The following is a 13,835-nucleotide window of genomic DNA, read 5'->3' as shown; positions in this document are numbered from 1 at the left end:
GTCGTGGTGTACCTTGATTTGTTCGTCTGAAAAAACAATGTCAATTTGATTGACGGTTGTCAATCAAATTGGCAAACAGTGCCTGTTTGATTGACGGCTTGTCAATCAAATAAATGATTGTGTTGTTTAACTTTTCGATTCATCCAAATATTGATAAGTTTGAGGTCAAATATCTCCACTTGTTAGAAAGTTACAACACTAACTTTAATTCCCCTTTATAATCCCTGAAATGATAGAAGATGACCAGAGACCGAGGGTGACGGGAAACTCTTCCCCCCCGTTTTAAAGGAAATATCAATACCCCCTAGAAATTCATAAACTGCGCTATTTTTCCAGAAAATGAGACTGGGAAATGTTGTTTTCACTTTCCACCATCATGAAATTCTTCACAGAAATAATATTTGTAGTGTGACTGCGTGACCTTTCTTGAGAAGTACGAAAAAGTTGTTACCTCAAATCATGCAAAGTTGAAATCAACCTTGATTTCGAAGAATAGTTCTGGCACATTTTGAAAACAACTTTGAGTTCAAGTCAGCCTTGAAATCAACCTTAACTTTTAAAAGACAGTTTTTGCACATTTTCAAATCAACCTTGATTTCAAGGCAACTTGAATTTTTCTCAGGTGAATAACATTCACAATGTTTCACTCGTGAGTTCTGAAGAGTGGGTAAATATTATCATCTTTAACGATTCTCTTGAACGATTCTCTTAATCGATTCTCTTGTAGCGCCATAGGGGTGTGAAATTGTTTATGTGAAGATTTTCAAATATCAATGTTGTATCTTCTCACAAAGAAGTCGTGGTGTGCCGCTCCGCGGCCGGCGCCTTCAGGGCTTTCCTTGGTTTGTTCTTCTGTCTAAATTGTGTTTTTGTAATTGAGAAGGGTATGACACCTGATTGATCAGGATTGCTTGGCTGAAGGGTTTGGGTCTATTGAAAAACTCATTTCGATAGTTGTTTTTTTTTAAATCAACGAATTCCTTCAGGAGGCAACTCATGCAGTTCCAGGAGGAACAATATGAAGCTCTTCACTTATCTACTCGATACTGAATTGATATTGTGAGGAGAAATTCTATCTTGGTCACTCATGGGAGTTAAAGGCTCATTTCCAACCTTGATGCAACGGGGTCATTTGTTTTTGTTTTGAAACCACAGCTTTTGTTTAAATTGCGCCTCTGATAGGTCAGTTATTTCTACCATGTCAGGTCTCAAAATACCTTCTGCGTTTTCTCCGATGAATTTGAAGAGCTTGTCAAAATAATTCTCTTTAAAACAGTTCTATACGTTTTAATCCGGTATGGAATCAGATGAATCCATTGATTTAGTAGATTCCGAGGCAGTAAACGCTTATGGATCGGTTGTTGCTAAAGAGGAACGCGAAAATCCTTGCGAGCATTTCGAAGAAGGTGAAAAAGTTGATCCCCCACGTTTTCATTCATTCATCAATTTTTTTAAATTGAGGTTTGCCATCCTTGTTAAATAGGACTAAGGGTCATTTGAAGTTTTCTGCCCGTGGAGAGGATCTTGCGCTCGAAAGAGTTGTCGAGGTTGTTGTCCATGCAAAGCAGCAAATGAGAATTGTAGCGCAAACTGTTAGTGTCGCTGACGTTCCTGCAATGAAGTGACTAAACTTAAAATAATTCAACGTCCGGCAGTCCGATATTTTTCCATATTTCTCTTCGAAATCCAAAACATATTTATACGTAAATGTTCTATATTTATTTACAATCCTCAAGCGCTTCCAGGCAGCCTAAAAATTTCGAACTTGACGTTTTTCGCTAACCCTGTATACAGAGTATGAAGCCATCCATGCGCTTGACACTTGAAAACTTTTCAATGACACGGCTGAACACGGTCCTCAAATAACTCCATATTTCCCTTTGAAATATTCCAATTCTTCGTTGGAAAATATTCTACCTTCATTTACAATCCTCAAGCGCTTCTAGAAAGTGAAAAAAATGCCAACGTTATCCGTTTCGCTGACCTTGTACACAGAGTGCGAAGAGATCCAAGCGTGACACTAAGAAAATTTTCACCGGACACTACCGGACACGGTCTTCGAATAACTAAACGTCCAGCAGTCTGATATTTTTCCACATTTCTCTTTGAAAAATACCAATTTCTATTTGAAATATTTTATATCTTCATTTAGAATTCTCAAGCGCCTCTAGAAAGTGAAAAAATTTGAACGTTGTCTTTTTCGCCGACTCTGTTCACAGAGTACGAAGAGATCCAAGCGTGACACTTTAACAAAATTTTCTTGGGATTCTTCCGGACAAAATTCAAAATACTGTAAGGAATCAATCAATTTGCTGCAACCAACAGACCAAGAGCAATTATTCTGTTTACCGTAATAGAAGTATCCGCTTTTACTGGCAAACGTGGAATAACCATCGATGCCAACGAAACGTCAGCCAATGTAATTTTTTTCAAATCTTTCAAGAATTTTCTATTTTAATCATTGTAGCTAAATGTCAATGCATTAATAAAATACTTTCCATTTAAAGCGCAGGCAGGGCCACTGTGGCGATGCCCACCTTCAAGCGAAAACCTAGCCGCTTTTGACACTCAACTACCCTGATTACCAATCATGTAATGCAGGGTGTCAAACAAGATGAATAGGACAAGCCCCTTCCAGCTTCAGAGTATAATACCATTTAGTCGAGAGGTCCAATATAACCTACCCTCCCCATCCCTAGATGGGGAGGGTAGGTTATATCTCTCCTAGGTGGGTCACCCTTGGATAGATCAGTGGCTGGGTTGCACGCAGGGCACTACCCTTGACGTTAAGCCCCCTGAATTTTCGTCGGCAAGGCTGGCTTGAATGCGAGTGATGCTTTTAACCCCAACCATCAGGGTTTTTCAGCCACTCATAGGCCTACTGCTTTGGACTTTCAACAACCTTACAACCACAGGGTGTTAACCCACAAGCTAAGCTTTGTCAGGCCATAAACCTGACTGTCAATCTTGCCACATATCGGGCACGTTTTTGCAAATCCAATCAGATATGCAAGCATTACTTAATTCTTGAAAATGAAATAATACTCCCTCAAGCAAAATATTATCATGCCATTTAATTCTTCTATGCAACATCTTCTCGCTCAGGTCTTGTGCAGGTTGCTGCAAAACATCACATGCAAACAATCACACTACATCAAAAATAGAGTTCAACCATTTCCTACAAAGTCAACACTCCAAGAGGTCTCATTCAAGCCATTAAACCTCTCGTACAAGTATAGATATGATAATAATTATATACTATACACAACTTTAAAAATAATAAGATAATTCTCAAACCTTCAAAAATTCATTAATAATTCATAAGCCCATTAACCTATCAAATGGTAGATAATACATCACGTGCAGTGACTTTATATCGATAAACCTCATCCTTATTAGTATGCGGTGTTTTATCAGATATAAAGACACTGCACGTGACTTATGAATATTATCAATGTTTTTCACGTATGCTAATTTCTAACGTTCACAAAAGCATAATTGTTATGAACTCTCTTGACACACGCTTTTCCAAGAATGTTTTTGAAGCCGTTCAATTGTTAATTGTTTTGATATCATCACCGATTAGTATTTTAGTTCTATTCCAATATTTCTCATAAAATTCTGACGTTTTTGACGGTAGCACACTCTCAGTCTTTTTAAAAATCTCAAATATCTTATTTTTATCAATCGTTGTTATCTACATGTTGCCCTTACTGCATTTATTAAAGATTACATTCTGAATGTGATACTTTCGATAATGAACTGAATTTCTCATAATTTTAAATTTGTTTTCTTTGTTATCGATGTACTCATTCACATATTTATATCCTTGAATCAAATCACAACTTACTCATACAATTTCTCCGTTGTCGGTTTCAAGTTTCATGGTTTTACAACATTGTTCATGTTTCATCTTCTAATCCTACAGTGCGTTTTAATTGCCGGACTTGTAAGACCTTTTGACATGCTTCGTCTGTGTAATAAAACCTCTATTGCAAGATTTATAAATTATTACAAATAATCTTTCTCAACTAAAACTTACCTTACAACATGTGAAGTAACCAACATGGAGAGCTCTTCCCTAAGCATTTCGTTTTAACACTCTTGTTCAAGGCAAAGCCCACACTCGAATGTAAATATACATTTAAATTTTCATGCTACTTAAGAGTTGAATTTGCACTGGATAACTACTCGATGTTCCGGTCAGGTTGATAGATAAGAAATAATAAATGAACTTGTGCCAATTTCAAGTTTAAAACCCCCTCACCTTAAAACTGAGGCGAATTGCAAAACCTTTGGGGTGCAAAAGTGAATTGTTTGGTTGAGAATGAATATATGTGTCACGACAAAGGCTTTACGAGTATCTTTGTCCTAACAGGAGCCTTGTGGTTCTCGTAAATGGCTTACCGTAATTGTTTGCATTGCATTTCGATTGAGTGTCGTAAAACAAACACCAAACTAATCGCAACGGCCAACTAGAAGAAACGAAAATAACTTTAAGAGCCAATGACAATTCAAAGTAAAACCAATTAAACTTCCTGAACCGCAGGAAAACGCGGGGAACCAAGTCGTGGTCCATCTCCCGTAAGGTGAAATAATTAACAAGTTGACTTTGACATACAACTGATTAGACTGAGAACTTTTTATTAAATCGATGTCTTAATTAATGCTTGTAACTGTTGTTATCAATAAAGGGCAAAATTACTGAGCGCTGATTGGTTGAGAGAGAGGGCATTTTTTCTTAATCGAGGGCATTTTTAGTAATCAAGAGAGGGCATGATTACCTGTTAATGATTGGCTAATCCGTGCGCGCGTGATTTTCCTTCGTATAAATTTTGCCCTTTATTGATAAACAAGTAATCCCATGAAACCTCGTACTATTAAGGATTAATTGCACGAGAGTTTTCAAAATTTTCCAAATTGCCCTCATCGCTTCGCGACTCGGGCAATTTTGGAAAATTTTGAAAACTCTCGTGCAATTAATCCTTAATAGTACTTGGCCTCATGTGATTACATATACAAATAAAGAAGTCCTTGGAGGTATGTTTCCATCCTTGACTAAATGTGTTCTTGAATTTCGCTCACGATGTGTACCTAGTCATCTCCTAAAGGCGAATCGTATGAGACTCACCAACCATTGCGTTTTTGTTCGAAAATGAATACTTTTTTTTAATCGTTGATGTCTTTCATCCACACTAAAAAACATCGATGAAATACAAACTAAATAGAAGTCTTTAGTAGGTCGTGGGATTTGCTAGCCGTATTCACGCGATCAACAAGAGGTATTCCACTTCATGATTGCCCTTGGTATATACAACAGAATTTGAAGTATAACAGTTTGACACTAAGCAGAACAACAAGTTCCTTTTACAGCTGCACGACAGTCAAGCACATACAAATGGAATATCAGGTTACATACATTTTTCCTGCTTCTACCAATTGAATTTGAATGATTGACCCCTATCTGGTGAATGTAGCATGCGTGGCGAGGTTCTAAAGAAGGGAATAGGGGTGAATGGGAAAAAAAAAAATAAAAACACTCGATTTTCTACAGCGCCTCTTAAAGTCTGTTCGTGACTTACAGAGCCCCTCACTGTTCACCTGAAAACCATGTGATCCCCCAAAAATTCCGCTGGCAATAAAATGATAAGTGGTCGCTTTTGTCACGGTCTGCTATTCACTTCCTGTAATTTTAGCTTTCGTGTCTAGCCCTCACTTTAACACTTGAAGTTATTCAAAATTGTCATCTGCCAGACAATCTGTTGATGAAAGGTTAAAGGAGAAGTGAGTTAATGGCCATGTCGTAAATGATCTCCCGACAAACAATAACACTGGTTTGATGTACACCATTTTCACTATCCTACTCACGAGTTACTCCGATCTCACAATCAATCAACCCAAATCACCTATCATATTTCTGTACTTGCGTCACGAACCTATCAACAAATCCAATGCAACGCTTCGGTGACGACCGACACTTGTGAGAGTACAAGTGATAAATCTCTCAAGAAAGACAGATCTTCCTTTGATTAACTACAAAACAAAGAGAAGCGTAATTTTGATTCCTTGACCCACTTTATTTTTAGTTGTGGATACGCGAAGCGTAGAAACGACCGTTATCAGGGGTCAAAATATGCAAATTTGTCACTCACTCAGATGTAAACAAGTCGATATGTCAACGCCAGACCAATTGCTATCGACTTTCCGAGATAATACTGGGACGCGTCTGTCGACTTTCCGAAGCACTTACCGCGACGTTGAAATAGAATTCGATTTTCCTTCGAGAAAATTTCGACTAACACTCGTCGTAGTAAGCACATGGTAGTAAGTTGTGTAGACACTGAATGCGAAGAGTGTTTGACCCCTCAAATCTTACAAGCGAAACTTTGATCGAACTCACAAGGGAACCTATGAGCACTCGTATCAGCTAAAGTATAAATCAAACATAGGGTTAAACAAAGCTATTAGAAACATGGGTAACACAACTGATCATTCCGTAATATCCAAGCAAAACACTCTTGTGGCCAAGCAGAACGAACCACATTCAGAAGACTGATCTGATGGTGACAGAAATCATACAGGAACGAAGAAATAGGTTAAAGACCAATCGTATTAGCAAAGCGTCTGTCGTGATATTGAACCATCGAGATTACCGTGGAAGAAAATTCTGAACTTATTAAACAAGAGTATAGCGATTAAGAGATATGTAAGGTCTCGTATTGTGCAAAGTTTGCCACATTCGTCAGCGTTGAAAACGATTTCATGGCTTGATTACCGTAATTATCTTAAAACCAGACCGTAAAGAAGTTAACCAGTTGCAATCACTCGTGCATAAGGTCCAAGGTTGTATTTTTCATTTGATTGTGTTTATGTTTTCAAAACAAGAACTGCAAAGCATAAAAAGACATGTGAAGTATCAGTTATTTTTCATGATGAGTTTGTACATGTTGTTCAATATTGTTCAATAAAGTATAAGAAACGAAATCACAAGTATTTTGTTTCAAGGGCAAAGTTACTTACTTCAGGAGATATCGAGTTAAACCCGAGACCTGTCACTCAGGGAAATAATCCAAACCATCTTGATTAATTTTACAATCTCCATTAGCTCAACATGGCTAGAGAATATTAGATGTTGGTGATGCAGGTGACTATTTCTTTAGAGTTGTGTCCCATCAGTTGTTCAGTGAACCTAGCTATTACTGCTGCAGATACTCAATTGTAAGAACCAGATATGAATGAAAATGTTAACAAGATAATAACTTTTGCATCAGGAGAAGGAAACAGACCTATAAGTATATAAATGGACAAAGAATCTGAATTCCTATCATTTCCAACTATTTACTGAGCTGATAATAAGGACAGAATGACACCTGTCCATTACAGTACAATATATAAATGGCACAATCACTACAAAGCATCCAAGCATCTTTTAATAATTAAAAAAGTTAAAAATTAAACAAATTCAAATTGTGCCTAGATCTCTCTAAGAAAGTGTAACACAAAAGGCAACAAGTATGCTACAGGTTTTGCTAATTGTCAGCAGCAGAAACAAGATGGTCACATCTCTTGAAAATATTAAGTAGACTTGTATAAAAGACTACACTGACTATGAAATTGAGAATATGACTTGACAACAAAAGTCAGATGTTATTTAAAAGGACCCTGTAAACTGATAGCCAACCAGCCAGTCATTCAGTTGCAATTTTGTGGGGATTCAACTGCAATCCAATAGAATATTATTTGAAAAGAACAAGGAGGAATGGAGTGTGAAACTTATTCACAACCTGCAGCACATTCATAAAAATGTTATGTTAAAAATCTGCCATAAAAGGTGTACACTTTGGTAGCAAAAGTGAAGTTAAAGTAATAGTGCAGGTCAAATGATAACCAACATGTGAATTCTGACTAATCACCCAACATCACCCCAGCAATCAACTCTATCCGAGATTTACCCATTGGCTGCCTATGTTAACATGTAAAAGTGCACTTTTTTTATAAAGAGGAATTTAATTATCTTCAAAACCCATTTGAATGTTTTAAAAAGTGTCCACGATTTATTCACAGTTTCCTTGTCTATCAACCTTCATGGTAAGGCAGATTTTGGTAAAGGGTGTGCTCCAGTAGGTTGGTCACAGGGTCTCTAAGTGATCCAATCTTGTGACTCCATATTCAGGAGAGACTGAAGACCTGGAAGACCATGCATTTGAATCCTAGCTAAAGGTGTCCTGCAAGATAAGGAAATTTTCAACTTAGCATCCATTGCATTTGTATCCCTTCACTTTGCTCTATCAGTGGTTCAGCAAACTCGCCAATTTCTCATGTAGTCAGATGCTATACTTGATTAACCCAATGGTGACAACCCTTTAACCACTAAGAGCTGACCAGTATCTAATTTCTCCCTACACTATCAACCATGAATCAAACAGGAAGGTCACAATGGTAAAGGACATAATCACCAACTGAAGAAGCTCTTTTTGACTAACTGCAGTATATTTAGCTAGGATTTCTGGATGTGAACTCTTCTAGAAAAAAAACTGACTCAAAAGAAGCACTGTGAAACAAACAGGAGTGAGCAAAATTAGAGAGAATATCAAAAACTTAAAAAACAATGCCCCCATAAGGAAACACTCATTTTTTATCTCCTGGGGGATAGGGGTGTCAGAAGATTTTGGGGGGAATCACACAGTTTTTGGTGCTAACAGAAAGGGGATCAGAGTATAACATAGCAGAAAGGAAAAACTCTAGAAAATTGACTGCCAGTGGGAGGGGAGGGGTTATTACAACATTACAGAGCCCTTGGGGGAGGGGGAGGGGAGAAAAGAGAATCAGACAAATTTTATTGGACACAATGAAAACTGTCCCACCCCCTCCCCTTCCCAGGTGATAAAGAGTGAACATTCTATGAGTTAATGGCATTTTGGAGCCCTCAATATGTTTGCATTACCTGTTTGTCATTGATCTTTATGACCAGCATCCATCCTCCACCAACTCAGTCTCCAAACTCTTCCCCATTCATGGGACGGTACACAGACAGATCTCCGTTGCCTAATGTCAGGGTATAGGCCTCACTTAGGCTGCCCCTGAGAAGAGAGCATCAGTGTGTCATGTCTGTTGACTCCTGTTCAGTAGTAGTTATTTGGAATGTCATGCAACACATGGTGTTCTGTGAGATAGGATATTTTCAACTTAATATCCATTGCAATGGTATTGCTTTACTTTGCTCTATTAGTGGTTCAGGAAACTCACATCAATCTCTCACCTGGTCAGATGTTATACTTAACCCAATGGTGACAACCCTTTAACCACTTAAAGCTGACTAGCATCTAATTTTTCTGTACACTATCAACCATGAATCAAACAGGAAGATCACAAGGGAAAAGGAAATAATCACCGCCTGAAGATGCTCTCAATTGCCAAACAAATTATTCTTGTTTATATAGAACAGTATGGAGAGTGTATATTATGATGTTAGGGTGTAGAAGGTAAATCACCCAAACCTTCCTGCTCTTTAAAAAGTAGACTTTGTTTGTGTTTTCATTTAGAGTTATTATTTAGTCATTGTGAATGTCTTTTGTGATTCCTTTAAATACTCAATCAAAATGCACACTACATTTAAGAGTCACTCTCATCTCAAAGTCACAAAAGGCTGAGCAATGAATTTCAGAAAATCTTGAAGAAAATCCTTGTTTATAAAAAGTGCCATATAAAGTGCCACAACATCTTTACCATATTAAGACTTGGAAAGCATTTTGACTAACTACATTATATCTAAGATAGCTTAATGTGATCTTCTCCAAAACAAAACAAAAACTGACTCAAAAGAAGCACTGTGAAACAAACAGGAGTGGGAAAAACTAGATGGAAGACAAATTTAGTACCAAAAACTAAAAAAAAAAACATGGCCCCATTAGGGACCAGTCATAATTTATCACCTAAAGTTTGTTTTGAAAATTGAAAGCAAAGCATGGGGAATTTAATCAATAGATTCTTTATTATAAAACAAATAGAGAAGCCTTGACAGTGTTCTGTTCCGTCGTAAAGCACTTAACCCTTTAACTCCCATGAGTGACCAAGACAGAATTTCTTCTGACAATATCATTACAATATCAAGCAGACATGTGATGAGAATGAAGAAAATATCAATTAGTGAATTATTAGTTGATCCAATACCAAATTCTCAAAACTAACATCAAAAGAACTGAATGGCAGACAGTAAGGAGAATTAATAGTGAGATCTTGGGAGTTAAAGGGTTAAGAAGCAGCTTGAGCAATCAAGCTTTTCTTTTATGCTCTAGCCATTTCCTACATGCTTTACAAAAACTGTTTCTTCAGTAAAATACCCACCAGCCCTCAATCCTTTGGTTCATCGGAGATGACCCATACTTGTGTGCTTCTGCATCTTGTTGAAATGTACATTGCAAAGCTGCCATTACACCATTTTCTGTTCCACAGTCAGTCCTCAGTTTCACTGGACAGCCTTCTAACCCTGCAACGCAGTTAAAAAATTGAAAGTAGTTTCTGGATGGTTGTTCGACCTTTTGACTGTTAGCCACATCATTTTCGACTCCATCCATCAATACAACCACGTATTGGAAATCCTAGGCCACTTAGCTCATTCATGATTTGTTTCTGGACAACGTCCATGTCAAAATATGGCAATCATCGCGTTAAAGTTCAAATGCTTCAACCTACAAACTGTATTTTTCAACGTTCATACACACGTCGTGATGCCATGACACTTCGCTAAAAATTCAGTGCTACCTTAATACGTATCTCTTAAATTATGAAACTTCTTATAAAAAAACTTCTTATAGATAATCTTTCTAGATAATGCTTTCTTCTTCTAGATGATCGCTTACTGAACTAGAAGAAGCTAATTTAGCTCAATTCCACCACATGAACGGTACAAAAATGGCGCTTTAATTAGCAGCATGTAGCCCGAGCTAGTCCCAGGTTCCGGTCGCTTTCAGCAACAAGTTTAGTCACCAGTACTTTGAATTGTTTAGCTTGCTTTTGTTAGCTTTGCATTTTCTGTATCAGAAAATTTCGTTGCGCTCTGGAAAAGATTGTCGTGTTTCAGAAGATTTTGTTGTTTTATGGAAAAGATTGTTGTTTAGTTCTGGAAAACGTTGTGTTTCATTGGAGAAATTGAGTTATGTTTTTGCCCCAATAGGCAACCGTACTGAAGAGGAGAGATCAGCTAAGAGATCAGCTTAAGCAATCGATCATAAGTAGATAAATACAGGTATTCCAAACCATCATTTTAACGATCAATTTTTATCCAACTGAAATTCCAAACCTTCAGACAACCTGATAGCGATGATGAACAGTTAATGTAAACGACTGAAACGATCTTCTAACCCTACCCACTAGACAGCAGTCCTGTTTCTTTTTTATCAAGACCTCAAGATCTGACAACTTGCCCATTATTCTTTTGCAAAAACACCACTGCACAAAATTCCATAGCTGCCGTGTAACTGTCTTGAGTACCCCTGATTTCGGTGACTCTCGACGATAACTGAGGAATATTGCAAACCCCATCCCATCAACCCTTGAAACGCCTTTGACATTATTTACAATTTCTCCTTACATGACTGCATACTTCATCCCTATGTTTTGTTGAGAGAATTTCTACCTTCATCAGACCAGTCTTCATAGGCTGTTTTTATGGATTTGCTGTGACCAACAGCAGCCAACAGTGGCTGAGGTGTGAAAGGGTACAAGCCTGACCACCAGTCCTGTAATCCAGGCTGTCAAACAAGATGAATAAGACAAGTTCCTTTCAGCCTCATAGAAGACTGCCAGTAAGACAAGGGGTCCAATAACATACCCTTCCCACTCCTTGAGCTTTCTATAGAGAGCCATTTGCAACCCACCCTTGGATAAGTTAGTGGCTAAGCTGCATGCGGGGCACTACCCTTGACGTTAAGCCCTCTGCATTTTTATCGGCAAGTCTGGCTTGATGGCGGGTGATACTCCTAACCTTAGCTATCAGGGTTTTGTGACCTCTCTTAAGCCTACTTCTTTCGACTTTCAACCACCCTCCAACTACAGGGTATCCCTCAAAGAAGGGAGAGAGTTAAAACAAGCCTGCTTACTCGCCTAGAAATGCCATTTTTTGTACCTAACTTTATCATACTATCTTGAATGGGGAGTTTTTCTGTACAAATCTTTGCCCCACCGAATTTTGAAAATGTTTATGGAATTGCTTTACATACTTCATTTGAAGAAATGACATTATCATATTCTCTGTTGCAGGTCAGTTCCTGATACGTTTTTTTTGACTGAACGAGTTTTGAAAAATGTCTTCGGAATACGTCGAGATTAAATATATCAGTTATACCACGGTTATATAAACTCTTGTTTTATCTTTTTTCACAATGGGTCGACCAGGGTCATCTTTCAATCGGCACTCTTAATCCCCACAGTATCAAGAAGCGCTTTTCATTCAACTAATTTATTCTCGTTTTCTCGTCACCATGCTCCCATCAATAGGGTAACCCACAATTCCTCCGATTTCTCCTTTTTTTCTGTTCAGAGTAAGTATAATATCTTTTTCCACGTTATTCATGAATCCCTTCCAATGTCACTCGTGTCTCAAGAGTTTCGATGTGATGAAAATACTCGAGAAGAAAATTTCCGACAAGCATTGTCACGGTACAGATGAGGATTTCATATCCTTATTTCGCTTTGGCATTACTTTATTGATGGTCTTCCATGAATTCAAAACCATGCTTAAGGCAGGCATGCTGGAAGGAGAAGTTCAAGATCGACCAGGAAAACCAAAAAGGTTGATTTACTATTGTCCCTTTGATTTCGTAGTGGGAACCTATCCAGTTCGAGGTCGAGGGCGGAGATTCAAACATCATGAAACCCGTTTGGTGAAAGTCGTCTGTGCGACCTCAAAGTGCAGAAATCGTTTTTGTCAGGTTGGTCTTGTGCCCAGAGTGGCAATATCAATGTATCCATATGAAGACCGCAACCAAAGACCCTCACTGACAAGGAAGCTTTTGGCATATAAATCCAAAGTTCTGGCATAGATGAAGAGCTATCTATTATGGTTATAAAGTGGAAAAGCCAGTCAAAACGATGTAGCTTAATGTAAATGCGTAAGAACGTTTTTGTAACGACATGATTCAGGTGTGTAGGTGTTTCCAACTCTGAACTGCTTGAACTCTATCGAGAAGTCATCTGGCCAAACTGACTGAAGTCCCATGTCCCGAAGTAGAAGTAGAATATTAGAAGTAGAGTGGATGTGATGTTTTATTTTAGGAGATAATTTGTGGTGCTATGGAATTTAATCAATAAAATGACGATAGAAGTTGGTCGTAAATTCGATATGTGAATGTTTGACATCATGTTGAATCACAGCTATTTTCCTCTTATATAATATGTACAACATGCAGCGTATAGAGAATTATGCTCGAAAATTATTTCTATCCCTCCTATGATCCTAATTAAGCTTTCCTAGCAATGTTGGAGAGTAGACATTTTGGAAATAAAGAACACAATCATGTTCTGCAAGTCCATTTCTAACTAAATCAGAGGACTGTGGTATAACTGATATACTTAATCTCGACGTATTCCAAAGACATTTCGTAAAACTCGTTCAGTAAAAAAAACGTATCAGGAACTGACCTGTAACAGAGAATATGATAATGTCATTTCTTCAAATGAAGTATATGTATAGCAATTCCAGTAACATTTTCAAAATTCGGTGGGGCAAAGATTCGTACAGAAAAACTCCCCATTCAAGATAGTATGATAAAGTTAGGTACAAAAAATGGCATTTCTAGGCGAGTAAGCAGGCTTGTTTTAACTCTCTTCCTATTGCT

General features: G+C 37.8%; 1 long non-coding RNA gene across 2 annotated transcripts; it reads right to left on the bottom strand.

Annotated features, from left to right (window-relative positions):
• Positions 1-7,349: 7,349 nt before the first annotated feature.
• On the bottom strand, positions 7,350-10,913 carry LOC136276985 (uncharacterized). Of its 2 annotated transcripts, XR_010715708.1 has the most exons (4): positions 10,860-10,913; positions 10,345-10,486; positions 8,945-9,080; positions 7,350-8,225 (listed from the first exon to the last, which is right to left on the bottom strand). It is a non-coding gene; the product is annotated as an uncharacterized lncRNA (long non-coding RNA). The 2 variants fall into 2 exon arrangements; XR_010715707.1 differs by having other exon boundaries at positions 10,345-10,901.
• Positions 10,914-13,835: the final 2,922 nt, after the last annotated feature.

The sequence above is a fragment of the Pocillopora verrucosa genome, chromosome 11 (genome assembly GCF_036669915.1).
Source record: "Pocillopora verrucosa isolate sample1 chromosome 11, ASM3666991v2, whole genome shotgun sequence".
NCBI classification, from domain to species: Eukaryota; Metazoa; Cnidaria; class Anthozoa; order Scleractinia; family Pocilloporidae; genus Pocillopora; species Pocillopora verrucosa.
Note: the sequence above shows the minus strand (reverse complement) of the source record. Positions and strands in the feature narration are given on the sequence as shown.